This window comes from Amblyomma americanum, chromosome 3, assembly GCF_052857255.1.
Source record: "Amblyomma americanum isolate KBUSLIRL-KWMA chromosome 3, ASM5285725v1, whole genome shotgun sequence".
Classification (NCBI taxonomy): Eukaryota; Metazoa; Arthropoda; class Arachnida; order Ixodida; family Ixodidae; genus Amblyomma; species Amblyomma americanum.
The window spans coordinates 29,593,314-29,608,286 of NC_135499.1; the positions used below are offsets into that span (position 1 = coordinate 29,593,314).

The following is a 14,973-nucleotide window of genomic DNA, read 5'->3' on the forward strand; positions in this document are numbered from 1 at the left end:
TCCTCGATGAACATCGCGACGCCCTCGTTCGGCTGCTGTGATCTCGAGCGCAGGGCGATTTCCGCTTTCTCTTTTCTTTCGCTGCTGGTAAATGTCGCTAGCAGCTCTCGACGAAAAGCCTCCCAGGTGGTAAAGGAAGCTTCGTGGTTCTCAAACCACGTTTTGGCCGAGTCCTGCAGCGCAAAGTAGACGTTGCGCAGCTTGCGCTCGCCGTCCCACTCATTGAAACTCGCCACTCGGTCAAAGCTGGCCAACCAGTCTTCGACGTCCTCGAACCTGTCCCCGTGGAACGGTGGCGGCGATCGAGGTGCGTGAAGGACAAATGGCGGGGCACTCCCGGAGTGCTGACTTGTCTGGCTAGCCGCGGTGGATGTCATGGCCCTTACCGGCGCTGTCAGTTGGCCGAACTCGGGTTGTAGGCCTCGCAGGCGGCGGCTCGCTTTATGGACGGGTGTTGAGTCCAAGCGTCGCTGATCAGCGTCAGAGTTGCCCTCGGGGTGAGCGTTCATGGAACGATACCCAGCGGCTCCACCAAAATGTCGCCGACAAACAAAGGGCGGCACGAAAAAAAAGGGCTTTTGTTAATCCGAAGGCCAGAAAACCCCAGCAGCGCGCGTTCGAACGGGAACGTCCTCTTCTTCGCTCCCACACGAGCCCAGACATGCCGCTCGGCCGCATGGCGGCGCTCGCAGGGTGGCAATATACTCCAACAACAACGGGCACCCATCAGGGGACAGTTGTATACCGAATTTGGGAGGCAAATAAAACCCTGTGGGTTGTATAGAAATAAAACCACAATTACATAATAGGCAAACTTTGTATGCATGAAATTACTTATTGAAGCGTTACCATATCGCACTGCAAGCCGAATTCGAGGCCCACCCTGACCCCCCAAACGAAGCAAATTTCGTTTGGGAGGTATCTTGGGGGTGTGCAACTCGGCAATGGGTAGACGTGCATCATAATTTCTCTGATAGATGGCACTAGGTGGCAATCGTTCCGCAAGGCGGAATGCGTGCACGCATAGCCGTTAATGGTGACAATCCACCCCGTTTCAAAGTGTATATTACATTCCGTTTCTCGAGGTGAGCTAGGCGTTCTTCTTCGCTTTCTTCATCTAGTAAACCGAACAGCTAATGCTCGTTACTTTTTTTTTGCCGAGCGCCATCTATCAGAGAAATTATGATGCACGTCTACCCATTGCCGAGTTGCACACCCTCAAGATACCTCCCAAACGAAATTTGCTTCGTTTGGAGGGTCAGGGTGGGCGCCTTGAATTTGACTTGCGGTGCGATATGGTAACACTTCAATTAGTAATTTCATGCATACAATGTTTGCCTATTATGTAGTTGTGGTTTTATTTCTATACCAAAACCCACAGGGTTTTATTTGCCTCCCAAATTCGGTATACAACTGTCCCCAGATGGGTGCCCGTTGTTGTTGGAGTATATATAGCGGAACAAATGTATACATGCATAGTATATTAAATATCTGCTGCAGAGTATATTTTTAACACTTGTACTTGTAATTTTCAATTTTTGTATTTACGTAACCCACCCTGCTAAATCCGTTGTGGGATTGCAGTATTCATAAATAAATAACTCCTAGCTCTGCTCTACCATAGAAAGAACTATGAAATTATGCTTGTGGAAATGTTCAGAACAACCTCGTCAAATTAAATTATTATTTACTTCTCTTCCTCTGAACTCAAATACCTATTGATCCATTAGAAATAAGAGAGAGAATTTTATGTGCTGCATGGGACCCTTGTTTTGCGGAAAGTGAATTCCCGAGACTATAGTTCATCATTAGGAAGAATGTAACGGAACAAGCACGAAAATAACGTGATAAAGTAAGTGCTTTTCGCAGCTGAATTATGTTATTGAAAAATACAGTTTTGCACATCCCAAGAAAGGAGCAAGAAATACAAGGAAGCTAATAAATGCATAATATACTTATAAAATTTTTAAAAATGAGAAAAGCCCTTGCACATGCAGCAGATGCAAGGTAGTTCATTTAATCTGTACCATTTAATCTGTACCATTTAATCAATGGCTGACTGACAGAACTGACAGAATTTTCATGCTATATACAGTCGAGCCCACTTATAACGAACATGAGTGTCACGCGGCATCCGTTCATTATATCCCGAAGTTCGTAGTAAGTGGACCACGGCTTTTAAGACAGTTGCTTGTCAAAACACAAATTTTTTGCGTTGAGAAACAGTCCGTCATGGACGCCTATTTTTGCAGCGCAGATCCGATGAGGGAGGTTTCTTTATTTAAAGTAGAAGCATGCTCTTCGCCGAGACCCTTGGCATTGAAAAGTTGTCTGAAGCTCTCCTCATCGTCATCTGATTCCTTCGCGTCACTCTCGTCCCGCACTTCAGAAATGATGCCCTCGTCCGTGCACGGTTCCGCGGTGTCGGCGCCGTCATCGACAGAAATAAAATCATTCCAACCATGACCCCCCATGTCGGAGTCAAAGACGCGCTGCCACAAATCGCCGCCGGCTGGTAATCTTCCGAAGCATCAGGCTCAGCATCAAACACTGCGTCGATGATGCCGGCCTTGCGGAAGCAGTTCCGCTCGGCAGTGGCCATGACCTCCGCCCAGGCTGCTTTCATCATCTCTACCGCTGAATAGAATAGAAATGGGCATGGTGTTCCCGTGCGCCATCCCGAATTGCAACCAGGGCCCCGAGATTTGCACGAAGCCAACGCAACGTCCGCACCGCAACAAGAGTGACAAAAGTGCGCGATGGGGTAGAAGTGCAACGCGCACAGGCGGCAATCAAGCCAACGATACAGATGCAGCGGCAGCGGAGAGACCAATGAGGGGCGTCCGTGAGCGTCTGTGCAGCCACCTCTTGGCTCCCACGGAAGGCCTGCTTCACGGAGTGTGGCCTCCGCGATCAGCACTGGTGGTGGTGCGGTTGATAGCGGAGGCTATGCACGAATTTGTGAGATAGTGAGGAGGAGAGCTGAGTTGCGAGAAGGGGAGGGAGGGCGATCTTGGAAGGCATGTCGGTGGGGAAGGGTAGCTCGCTTGAGAGCGGCACGAAACGGGGCGGGCAGTTCGCCTGCAATGAGACTCGGGAAAACATACCACGCGCGGGGCGCACAAAGGGGTCGGAGGCAGGTTATCTCAGATTGCGGCGCCGAGTTTACGCCGTCTGTTTGCTGTAACCGATCAGCAGGACTTAATGACGTTCGTTATATGTATGATTTAGTGCCATTGAAACGGTCGCGCAGGTCTTGTTCGTTATAAGCGAAAGTTCGTCTTAAGTGGGGACGTTATATGTGGGCTCGGCTGTAGAATGCTTCGATTTCAAGGGTACACTAATGGTTGTCTGGATGAAATGCTTACCGCAAAGAAAATTGGTTGAAAGTTTAGATTTTGACAATACACTGACATAAGTGATGGCCTGAAAGCTGACAGCGACCTGTGATGTTCTTACGTTCACATCAAAGCAATGGCATGCATGACAGATTACGTTCACCACATTTCAAGGGCACATGATATATGGCTCCAGTTTGCAAGGCACAAACTTGTAATTGGGCTTGACTTTGCATTCTTTGCTGGTTTTTCTTTCTGTATTATTAGTAGTGGTCTACAGGCCGGAGAAAGCTTGATCAAGGGAGATAATAGTGTGTCCACACGATACCATATTACCACATTCCTAATGGAATCCGAAACTTGCCGTAAATATGGCATAAAGACATGCTTCATGTTGTCAAGTAGCCATGCGTGCAAGTTCAGCCGAGGGCCCGTTGTGTGTTGTGTTGGGTCTTACCACACATAAGTGACTGTGGCTATCATGTGCCAAATACGAGGCTAGAAGTCTGTTCATATAAATTAATAAAATTTTCCAATCTATATTTTGTTTAAAGCATTTCCTTCCCTTAAAAACCAACAAACACAGGACAAATCAACAAGACTGCCTTTACCTAAGACCAATGCTGGATGGAATGGTATGTGTGCAATGTAAAACATAGCAAAGCGTTTTTTTCCCTAGTTTTCCCAGTTTCCTGCACGAAAATGTAACATGGTTTACTGTTAGCTCATCGCCGCATAATTCACATAGGGGTTTGTCTTGTTTAGTCAGTATGAAGTTACGAGATATTGTGTGTGGCCAGTACGAAGTCATCAGAAAATCACTTCCTTGAAACATTTCTGGTTTGTGCAAGACCTCCATTCACCTAAAACTGTCTTTAGCAAGTGTAGTTTGCTATTTACTTTATTGTTATAAGTGGACTGCCAATTTTTTCTTAATGCACGGTGTACTAAGGTTATAGTTAGTTATATTGATTTTAATGGCGCAAAAGCAACTGAGGCTATGATGCGCCAAACACACGGTTAGAGCTTTTGTTAAAGGTTACGCTTTCTATATCTAAAGTTTGTTTAAACCATTGGCTTCTCTGAGAAACTTAAAAATGCTTGAAAAATCAACCAGTGCTTGATCTCCTAAAAGTAACATGGGGTGTAGTGGGATGTATTCATTGTAGAATGTTGTGAAATATTTTTTCCACAGGTGTTCCAGTTTTGTGCATACAATTAAAATGTGGTTTACCGTGAGTTCATCGCCACACATTTCGCAGAGAGGTTTGTCTTTTTTTGTCAGTAAGAAGTTGTGTGTAAGGTGTGTGTGTCCAATGCGTAGTCGACACAAAATAACTTCTGTAAAACGCTCCCGATGTTTACATGATCTCTATTCTCCCAAAACGGGTTTTATAGAATGTAGTTTGTTGTTTGTCTGTTCGTCCCTTGCAACCTGCCACTTATTTCTGAGTTTACTGTGCAGTAATTTAGAAAAATCCCTCTGTGGTATGCTAACTTGTTTTATATGACCAATTCGAGCTTGTGCTGCGCAAGCATCTGCTCTCTCATTACCTAAAATTCCAACACGGCAAGGGACCCAGCAGAATATAATATGATTTTGCTTTGTGATTTTAACTATGGTATGTATGATTTTTCCTATTATGGGTTCAGCAGCATTTGTAGGGTGCAGAGCTTGGAGCATACTCAGTGAATCGGTGTAAATGATGCTATTTTTTATGTTTTGTTTTACTATTTGTTCTACAACCACGACGATGGCATAACACTCTGCAGTAAATACCGATGCATACTGTGGCAATCGTATCATTTTTTCGTTTTTTCCTTGAATTACTGCACTTCCGACATGACTTTGTTTTTGAGCCATCAGTGTAAAATTCAGTGCAGGTGTCATATTTTTCTTGTAGTGCAAAGAACTCTTGCAGTATGTGCTCGTGTGGCATTTCCTCTCTCTTTACGTGTGTCAGTGTGAAGTCGCACACTGAAGAAGGCTGTACCATGGTGGCAGATAATCAGGTCTTTGTGCAATATTCGGTACGGCGTCCAGCACTGCTAACTCTTCACATTTATCTTCAAAGCGCATTATTACAGTAAAACCTCGTTAATTCGAAATCGCTTAATTCGAACTTCCGGTTAATTCGAACTGACGGCCGGGTCCCGGCAAAGCCCTGTGTATTTCAATGGGTCAAAACTCCCGATAATTCGAATATGCCGGTATCCACGTCGGTTAATTCAAACTAGGCGCCTATGGCTGGCATTGCTCCTCGCATATAGAAGTCCACTCGTAGCAAATACAATGCGCTGAAAATTTTTAAAAAATGCAGAATGATGAGAAAAAAAATAAGCCAGCACGCACGAGGTGAGACGTGAATTTCGTTGCCCGAACCAATCCTCCGGTGCATGCCGTAGCAGGTTTTCGCTGCCGGAGCGTCGAAGCATTGGCTTGTCTATTTTTGGCTGACGCGCGGTCACGCGGGTAGCCACCCTACCGCGGGCGCCGCCTATGCTCCGGCCACGGTGGCTCCGGCGCAAGCCGTTGCAGGTTTCCGCTGCGCCGAGGCGGTCGTGACCATTGGAGATGCACGCGACCATGGAGGAAGGAAGTACTCGGGAGAGGCGGTTACGTCACATTTTTTTGAAGCCGCGCTTTTTTTCTGATGGAAATAAACGTTTCAATCAAGCGGGCCTCCCCTCCCCGTTCCCCCGCTTCCCTCTACTTGGGCGCCGTCCCAGCGCGCCTGCCCATGCAGCAGACGACGCCGCTGCGCCCAGCGTTCTATTGGCTGCGCTGTCGGCTAAACTCTCCCAGTAGCCCTTGCGAGAACGCGTGACTTCCGGTACCCTTTTATTGTGCAGCTCGGGAAGCGAAGACTCTTTCCTTTCCTTCATCCTGCACGCAGCACCCGGCCCCTCTTGCGCCTAGTCTTTGTTGCCGCGGTGTCTAGCGAAGTTTGTGTTGCGTGATATTCCTCGTTTGTTTGGTATCTCGCTGGTGACGTCTCATCGACTGTGGGAATCATGGCAAACCGAGGAAAGTACTCCGCAAAGGATTTGAAGACGAAGGAGGAGATATTACAGGAGGTCGAACGTGGTCTCCTAACAAAGACAGCGATCGCAGAGAAGTTTGCAGTCAAGAAAAGCACGCTGTCCACATACCTCAAGAACAAGGACTCTATCTTCAATGCGTATCAAAAGGAGATGGAGCCCTCGCGGAAACGACTAAGAACATCGGCTCATCCAGAGATGGAGGATGCTGTAATGGCATGGATTAAGGACGTTCGCAGCAGGAACATTCCGCTAAGTGGACCAATAATTGCCGCAAAGGCAGTGGACTTCGCCAGCCAGATGGGCATAAGTGACTTCAGCGCGTCGGAAGGCTGGTTGTCGCGTTTCAAGGCCCGTCACGGACTTACGTTTAAAAGCGTTTGTGGAGAGGCAGCCGCAGTCGATGAAGAAACGTGTCAAAATTGGATCTCAGGTCAACTAAAGGACTACCTTGCCGATTACTCGCTCAGCGATGTGTTCAATGCAGATGAAACCGCGCTTTATTTTAAGTTGCTGCCGAACAAGACTGTCAGTTACAAAGGCGACACGTGTTCAGGCGGGAAGAGAAGCAAGGAAAGAGTGACGGTGTTGGTGTGCGCAAACGCGACTGGCACGGAACGGTGCCGCTTGCTAGTTATAGGCAAAGCAGCGAAGCCTCGCTGCTTTAAAGGGCTAAAAACTCTCCCTGTTGATTATACTTTCAACAGAAAGTCGTGGATGACGCGAGCAATTTTCACAAATTGGCTGCGCACACTCGACAGGAAGTTCGCGGCACAGAACAGGAATGTTCTGTTGTTCGTCGACAACTGTTCAGCCCATTGCGACATCAGCGGACTGAAGGCGATCCGTCTGGCATTTCTGCCGAAAAACACTACGGCTGTGCTGCAGCCTATGGACCTTGGGGTTATTAAAAACCTCAAAACACTGTACAGGCGCCACCTCCTAGAGCAGATTCTTGTGTGTATGGACAGCGGCAAATCGTACGACGTCAATCTCCTCGGAGCCTGCCACATGCTGGCAACATCGTGGAATGCTGTCAAGGCGGACACAGTCGCGAACTGTTACCGAAAGTGCGGCTTCATTGAAGGCCCAGAAGCCTGCAGCACGGCAGAGCTGGATGCTCAGTGTGATGACTCCATCGCGCTGCACCCTGCCTACGCTGCTTTATCGGAGGGTGTTGACTTCCAGAGCTTTGTAGACGTTGACAGCGGCGTGGAGACATCGGGGCCGTTAAGCGATGCCGAGATTATTGAAGCGGCCTGTGGTGACCAGATGCCGCACAACTCGGGCGCGGCGAGCACAGCTGACAGCGACGAGTCCGACGGAGGCGACGATCCATTGCCACCCCCGAGTGCATGTGAAACAGCGTCAGCACTCGATTTGGCTGTGCGCTACTTCTCCGCCGATGATAATTCGGACGCTGCGTTGGAGCTGTTGGGCAAGTTGGAGACAATGCTTGTCGAGTCACGGCAAAGAAAACGAAAACAAATGCGCATCACCGATTATTTTTCTCTTTGATATGCTTTGCCAATCTGCTGTTAATAAACATGTTTTTGAAGCATAGTGTCATATTTAATCATTAAGCTTGCTACTTACGCGAATGCATTTTGATGTTAGCTCCAACCGCATAAACAAATTAACTTTATTTCCTTCGACATTCGGGCTCTATGATTTTAATTCGCGCAATCGCCCGCCGCAAATGTGTAGTAAGTGATAACGATCTCAGATATGCCTGTTTTAGCTTCGGCCCGTGCTGCCGGGCATGATGGCCGCTTTTTTTAGCGCCCGCTCGTTAATTCAAACTCCGCTTAATTCGAACAATTTTCCGGTCCCCCTCGAGTTCGAATTAACGAAGTTTTACTATTGGCCTGATAAAATGTGGTTTATTATTGAATAATCTTCTCAATGGGCACTTGGTAACAATGGGATAGCAGAGATGTTTAGGAAGAGAACGGGTTTTTAGGATGTACTTGCAGTGTGACTCTTCTATCCTCTAGTGTGGGCTCATTAGCTTCAACATACTATTCACCGGGGATGTTCTATACGCTCCAGTTGATAAGCGCAAACCAAGATTATGAACAGGGTCCAGTCGTTTCAAGTAGGATGCTCTTGCCGAACCATATACCACACACCCGTAGTCCAGCTTGGAGCGCACCAAAGAGCGATATATTTGCAATAGGCATGCTCTATCGGACCCCCACCGTTTACGCAAGAGTACCTTTAATACATTGAGGGCTTGGGATGCTTTCTTCCAAAGGTTGCTAATGTGTGGTAGAAATGCAAGTTTCTTGTCAAAAGTGACGCCTAAAAATTTATGCTCTTGTCTGATTGGCAGTGTGGTTTGATTCAAGCACAGGTTGGGATCGACCTGTAGGCCTCGTCGTAATGAGAACAGAACAGCTACTGTTTTCTGAGGAGAGAACTTGAATCCATTTTTCTCTGCCCAAGCAGCCAGTTTATTTAGTGTGATTTGCATTTGTCTCTCGCAGGACAGTATGCTGGAAGAAGTGTATGCTATCTGTAAGTCATCTATATAAACTGAATACATTACGGACTTTGGAGTTACTTTGGCTAAAGAATTCATTTTTACTATGAAGAGTGTCGTACTTAAAACGCATCCCTGGGGTACGCCATTCTCTTGGGTGAATGTCACTGACAGGGTTGCTCCTAGACGGACTCTGAATGTGCGGTTAGTCAAGAAGTCGTTCAAGCAGTTCAGCATCCTGCCGCGGATCCCTAGTTCTGCTAGGTCATGTAGGATGCCGAACTTCCACGTGGTATCATAGGCCTTCTCCAAATCGAAGAAGACCCCGATACAGTGCTGTTTGTGGATGAACGCCTCCCGGATGATGTTTTCTAGGCGGAGGAGGTGATCAGTGGCCAAGCATGCTTTTTTAAATCCACATTGATGTACATCTAAGAGTCGACGAGATTCAAGGGTGAAGGTCAGTCTAATGTTTACTATGCTTTCGAAAGATTTAGCGATGCAGCTGGTGAGGGCTATCGGTCTGTAATTGTTAGGACTTGTTGGTTGTTTTCCGGGTTTCAGAAAAGGTACTATTATTGCTTTCTTCCACTCCTCAGGTATATTCCCAGTTGTCCATATTTTGTTAAAGAAGTTCAACAATGCCTGCACGGCAGCCTCAGAGAGATGGGCGAGCATAGCGTAATGCACATTATCTGGGCCTGTTGCTGTCTTTTTACCAGAAGATAATACCCTAATCAATTCCTGGAGTGTGATGGGTTGAGTGTAGTCCTCGTGCATACCTGCTGCAAATGGAAGTTTTTTCTGCTATTGCTTTGTGCTTCTGGAACGTGTTTGTGTATTTGGACGAACTGGAAACTTCAGCAAAATGCTCACCTAGTATGTTGGCCTGTTCTTCTAATGATGCTTGTGTCCCGGGTGTAGTCAATAGAGGAAGTGTGAAAGGGGTATGGTCACTACTGAATCTACGAACCTTTTCCCACATTTTTTTTTAGGCTATTGAGCTGTTTATTGAGGACACATATTTCTGCCACGAGGATTTCTCGGCATTTCTTCGAACGAATCGCGCTCTGTCCTTGGCCCTCTTAAAGGCAATCAAGTTCTCCGCTGTGGGATACCGACGCAGAGAGCCCCAAGCTTTATTTTGTTGTTTTTTTGCCAATGTGCATTCTTGTGCCAATGTGCATTCCTCACAATGCTGGTCTTTTGAAGCGCATTTCGCGCAGGTTTTGCGGCCGCGGCAACTTTGTGAGCCGTGGCCAAATTTTTGACACTTGAAACATCGGTGGGGATTGGGTATATAATGTCTGACGTTGACTTTCAAGTATCCAACTTCGATCGTTTCGGGCAAGCTACTGGTATTAAAGGTGAGGACCATGTGTTTGGTATCTATTTCTTTGTTATCCCTGCGGATCTTGATTCGGTGAACGTCGATTACATTCTGGTCGGTAAGCCCTTCAAACATTTTAGCTTCTGTGATGTGGATAAAGTCTGATTAAGAGATTACACCTCGGACTGTGTTTAGAGATCGGTGGGGGGTTACAGAGACAGAGATGTCCCCTATAGACGCAATGTTGGAGAGTTTGGAACACTGGATGCTGTCGCGCAGTTCAAGAAGCTGGACATTTTTGAGACCTTGTAGCCAGGGCCCAAGGTATCGGTTAAGCATTTTGACACAAGGAATGGGGATATTATTCTTGCCTGTATTCCGTCACCTTCACTGTGGATTACGTGAAACTGAGAATGTTTGTCTCTTTTTTGAGAAAAAATCACCTGCTTCATTCCGCCCTCTTTTTAGAGAGTGATCAGGTTTGGAGAAGGGTGGAGCCATAAAAGAATTTAGTTTTTCGGTCATGGTGCCAGCCTCCCACCACGGAGTCCAACAAGGGGACGGGACAGGAACTTGAAAGCAAGTCCTGCCACGCCAGCTGTACACCTCAACTATAACCAAATATGACTCAACTCAGGGTAGTTGGTCACACAAGGTTAACCCGCGCCGCCAGGAAAACAGGAAAAACCAAGAAGTGAGTAGGATATAGGAGAGTTGTGAGACAGAGATAAGAAAGTGAAAGATGGAGAGGAGGATAGGAAAAGGCGACTGCCGATTCCCCCTGGTCGGGTCAGGCCGGAGGTGCCGTCTGCAGGAAGCTGGGGCCAAAGTGGTGTGTTGCCTCCGCCAAGAGGCCTTAATGGTCCAAACGCTCGGCATTGGCTCAACCACCAGGATCCCCTTTTCCCCGGACATGGCGATGCCACGCACGGCTAGGCGCGGGTGCTCGGGTCTGTGGTGATGCTCGGTTCACCATCATCCCCTTGTGGGGATGTCCCTGCGGATGCTAGGGAACCCGCGGTGTTGCCACTCACCGACGCCTGCAAGCTGCAGGCGCCCAGCTTGCAGGCGCCCCCCCTGCGGGGAGTACTAAGGTTATGCAGTCCTTAATAGGCATATTTACTTTTCTTTACCTGCTTTCCACAAGGTTGATTGACTGCCAATTTTTTCTTAATGCACGGTGTACTAAGGTTATGCTGTCCTTAAAAGGCATATTTACTTTTCTTTATCTGTTTTCCAAAAGGTTGATTGAGCAGCACAAAGTCTGCTCTTTCATTGCCTTTTATTGGAACATGACTTGGAACCCAGCAGGGTTTTATGTTTTGTCCTTGAGCTGTGGCTTTGTTCTGTTGTGTATGATGTTACCAAGCAGCGCAGTAATGGCATTTCTAGAGTGAAGAGCTGCAAATGCAGTTAGCGAGTCTGTGTAAATAATACTGTTGTAGAGATTCTCATTTACTGTTTTTTCCATGGCTACACAAATGGCATAACAACAGTGAAGTTGGATGCACACTGCGGAAGTCATACCGTTTCCTCCCAATTCCCACATACCACTGTGCTTGCAACAAAATTAAAATTGTTTTTGTAAAAAGGACATGGTGCAGTATCTGCCTCAAGATGGGGGACACCTGAACCGCACTGTAAGGGAAGGGATGAAGGAGGGAGTGAAAGAAGAGAGGAAGAAAGAGGTGCCGTAATGAAGGGCTTTGGAATAATTTCGACCACTTAGGGATCTTAAACCTGCACTGACATCCACAGCACATGGGTGCCTTAGCGTTTTTCCTCCATAAAAATGCAGCAGTCACGGTCAGGTTCGAACCCGGGAACTCCGGATTAGTAGCCGAGCGCCCTAACCACTGAGCCACCGCAGCGGGTAAGCATCCATTTTCGAATCATCTGTATAAAAATTCACAAAGCCATCATATTTTTCTTGGAGTACAAGAAATTCTGGCATGATATATTGTCGTGGAGTATGTCTTTTGTGGAACTGTGTAAGAGTGAAATCACAGATTGAAAAAAAAAAAAATGTTCCATGGAGGTAGTGGATCTCATTTTTGCACAGTGCCTGATAATGTGTCTAGTAGGCTGAGATTCTGGGACATCTCTTCAAACTGCAAGAGCAATGGCCTGGTAGCTTAAGGTTTGTTGTGCAATACTACCTAGACTGACACTTCGTTACTGTTGGGTAGCAGATGTGTGTCACCAGGTGCTGCCAAAAAAGAAAGCTCAGGAAACTGCATTTGAATTTTGACCATAGTTAAAAGATGAACGGTCAGTAGCCTCAATGTAATATTTTCAAGTAATGATGACATTTCCTTCCCACTTTTAAAACTGTCTTTGGATTCTGAATATGTCAGCTAAAACTCAATATACCACAAACTACCTGCGACCAGGATAGTGCAAGTCATTAGGAATTCAGCAAAATTTGTGGACTTCAAATCCAGCCAAGGCGATGGCAATACTTTATTAGTACAGTTTCGCCTGGATATAAGGGTACTGAAAGAAGTCCATGATTTTTCGTTGCATCCAGGTTTTTGTTATGCTCAGGTTTCGTGTGAAGACTCAAAATGGCAATGCACAACAGAAACCAAAATAGACCAATTTGGGTGAAGCCACCTTGGAAGTGTTCACAGTAAATCCCCACTACTCGAAGTCATAAATGCGAAGAACATAGCTGCATACACCACCACCTCGCACAACACCACTGAGTGGAGTGGGAGAGTGGAGAGTCTGAGGCAACACAGGCGAGAGGAAAGTGCACACGGTTGTGGAAACCTGTTTTCCCCCTCCATTTCGATGCAGCCGACCATCTCCATCGGTGTGCGTCGGGAAAGCCCCGGCTGGGTGAGGAGGGAAGTCTCCCTCATGAGAGAAAGGGAATGGCGACGGGAGCGCCACCTCGTAGGTTACGCGGAATTCTGCGGGACCGGCCAGAGCTCTTCGGGATCCGGCCAGCATCGTGAGCGGTGGCAGCCGCACGCTCTCGTCACCTTCCACGGCAAGCGCACGGGGATCTGTTGTACCTAGACGGTGGGCTTCTGGTTCCAGGCAACGAAGCGCGCGCAGCAAATGCACGCTCTCAGCTCCTTCCACTGCAAACGCTAGGGATTGACCTTGCCCCAAGAATGCGGCGCGCACGGGAAAACCCGGCTGCCATTGTCGGCGCATACAAATGTTCGCCGCCGATACTTCCGAAGTTGCGCCCCTGCCCCAGCCGGTAAGTCGGAAGTCCTTCTTACGTAGCCTTCTATTTCCGAGAAATGCCTCGATGTTTTGTAGCTAGCTGGTCCGCTCTGTGTATTAATTGCAAGTGTAATAAATAGCATATGAGTGTTCATGTTGTGTCGTCCCTTCCCTTTGTCCCTCGAGCACGAACCCCATCCGCGGTTAGCAAGCGGGAACGCTGCATCCTCGGAGTGGGAGTGCGGGCAGGGCGGAAGGCTGGTCTCCCCCATATTTCCACACGGTCGAGCCGCTCGTGGAGGCACCTCCTCCTTCCCGCATGTTCCATTGCTGGGGATGACTCTTTGCATTGTGTCGCCGATGCTCTCCTCACCTCGTGTCCCCCCTCTCGGCACGCGCGAGCTATCGGCGCTGGAATGACGTGAGCAACCACGCAGCGGGGAAAGGCACGCACCGCTTGACCCGTGTCATTTTGAAGGAGGAAACAAAGCGGAGGAAGCAAGCTTTTAAACGACACCAAATGACCGCGATCAGACGAGCACGAGTGGAGCGCGCAGCGTGAACTCTGGTTTCGTCTCTTCATTCTCAATCGTTTTTTAGTCACGCAGACGCATAAAACTTCTGATTTTTTTGTATTTCTAGATGAATAGGACTTTGATATTTTGAACAGAGAAAGATGAGTGCATATGCATGCCGAAAATGCAATTTTTTATAAAACTGACTTTTCGCAATTTTTTCGCATGTTAAGACCTGCGTCCCCCTTCCCCTTCTGCGTGCCCTAAGAATGCCTTGTCGCCACTTAGTTTACCAGGACTCAGTGATCATTTCGTAATTCAAGCCACATACTCTTGTACACACAAAAAGATACGAAACACACTTAACACTGTATGACAAAGGCAACTATGCAGCCATTAATTCTGAACCGCATGCTGATTTCTGCAGGTGGTTCCTCAGAGATTTTTCAGAACAATCAATCAATGTTAATTGGTCCCTTTTCAGGAACAAGACGTATCGACTAATAGATAAACAAACGTGTTACTACTACCACAGTCACCGAAAACCGCTGTCACCTTGGTTCAACAAGGAGCTGAAATGCTTCAGAAACAAAAAAAAAACTTTTTTTTATCCACAAAACGGTTTAACACCGCATGCGCATAGAAAGATAGTATTCTGGAGAAAAGACATTCTTATCTTAATCAGGAAGAACTAAACATACGTTTTTCTCGGCTATCCTACCTTCCATGTTGCACACCAACCCTCGCAAGTTCTGGAAAACTATAGACCCTCACATTTTAAGCCTCTAACATTACATGACGATGACAACAACCTTATCCTGAAACACAAATCTAGCCACGCTCTTAATAACTTTTTCTTCAGTTTTTACAAGCGAACCCGACGGCGACATACAGAATTCCCAGCTCTCGGCCACCCAGTTATGCCGCAGATCAGATTTGATGCTAATGGCATCATGAAACTCATTGCATCATTGAAACTTACATCCTCACCTGGTGTTGACGGCGTAAATTCTAAAATCCTCAATATACTAAAAATATTGTAAGCGTAATATTGTGCCGTCTCTTTCAGCAGTCCTTATC

General features: G+C 47.1%; 1 protein-coding gene across 10 annotated transcripts in view; it reads right to left on the bottom strand.

Moving 5' to 3' along the window:
- The window catches only part of Lrch (Leucine-rich-repeats and calponin homology domain protein), a 314,440-nt gene that overhangs the window by 193,513 nt on the left and 105,954 nt on the right, over positions 1-14,973 (bottom strand). The gene's annotated exons all lie outside the window — the stretch shown is intronic.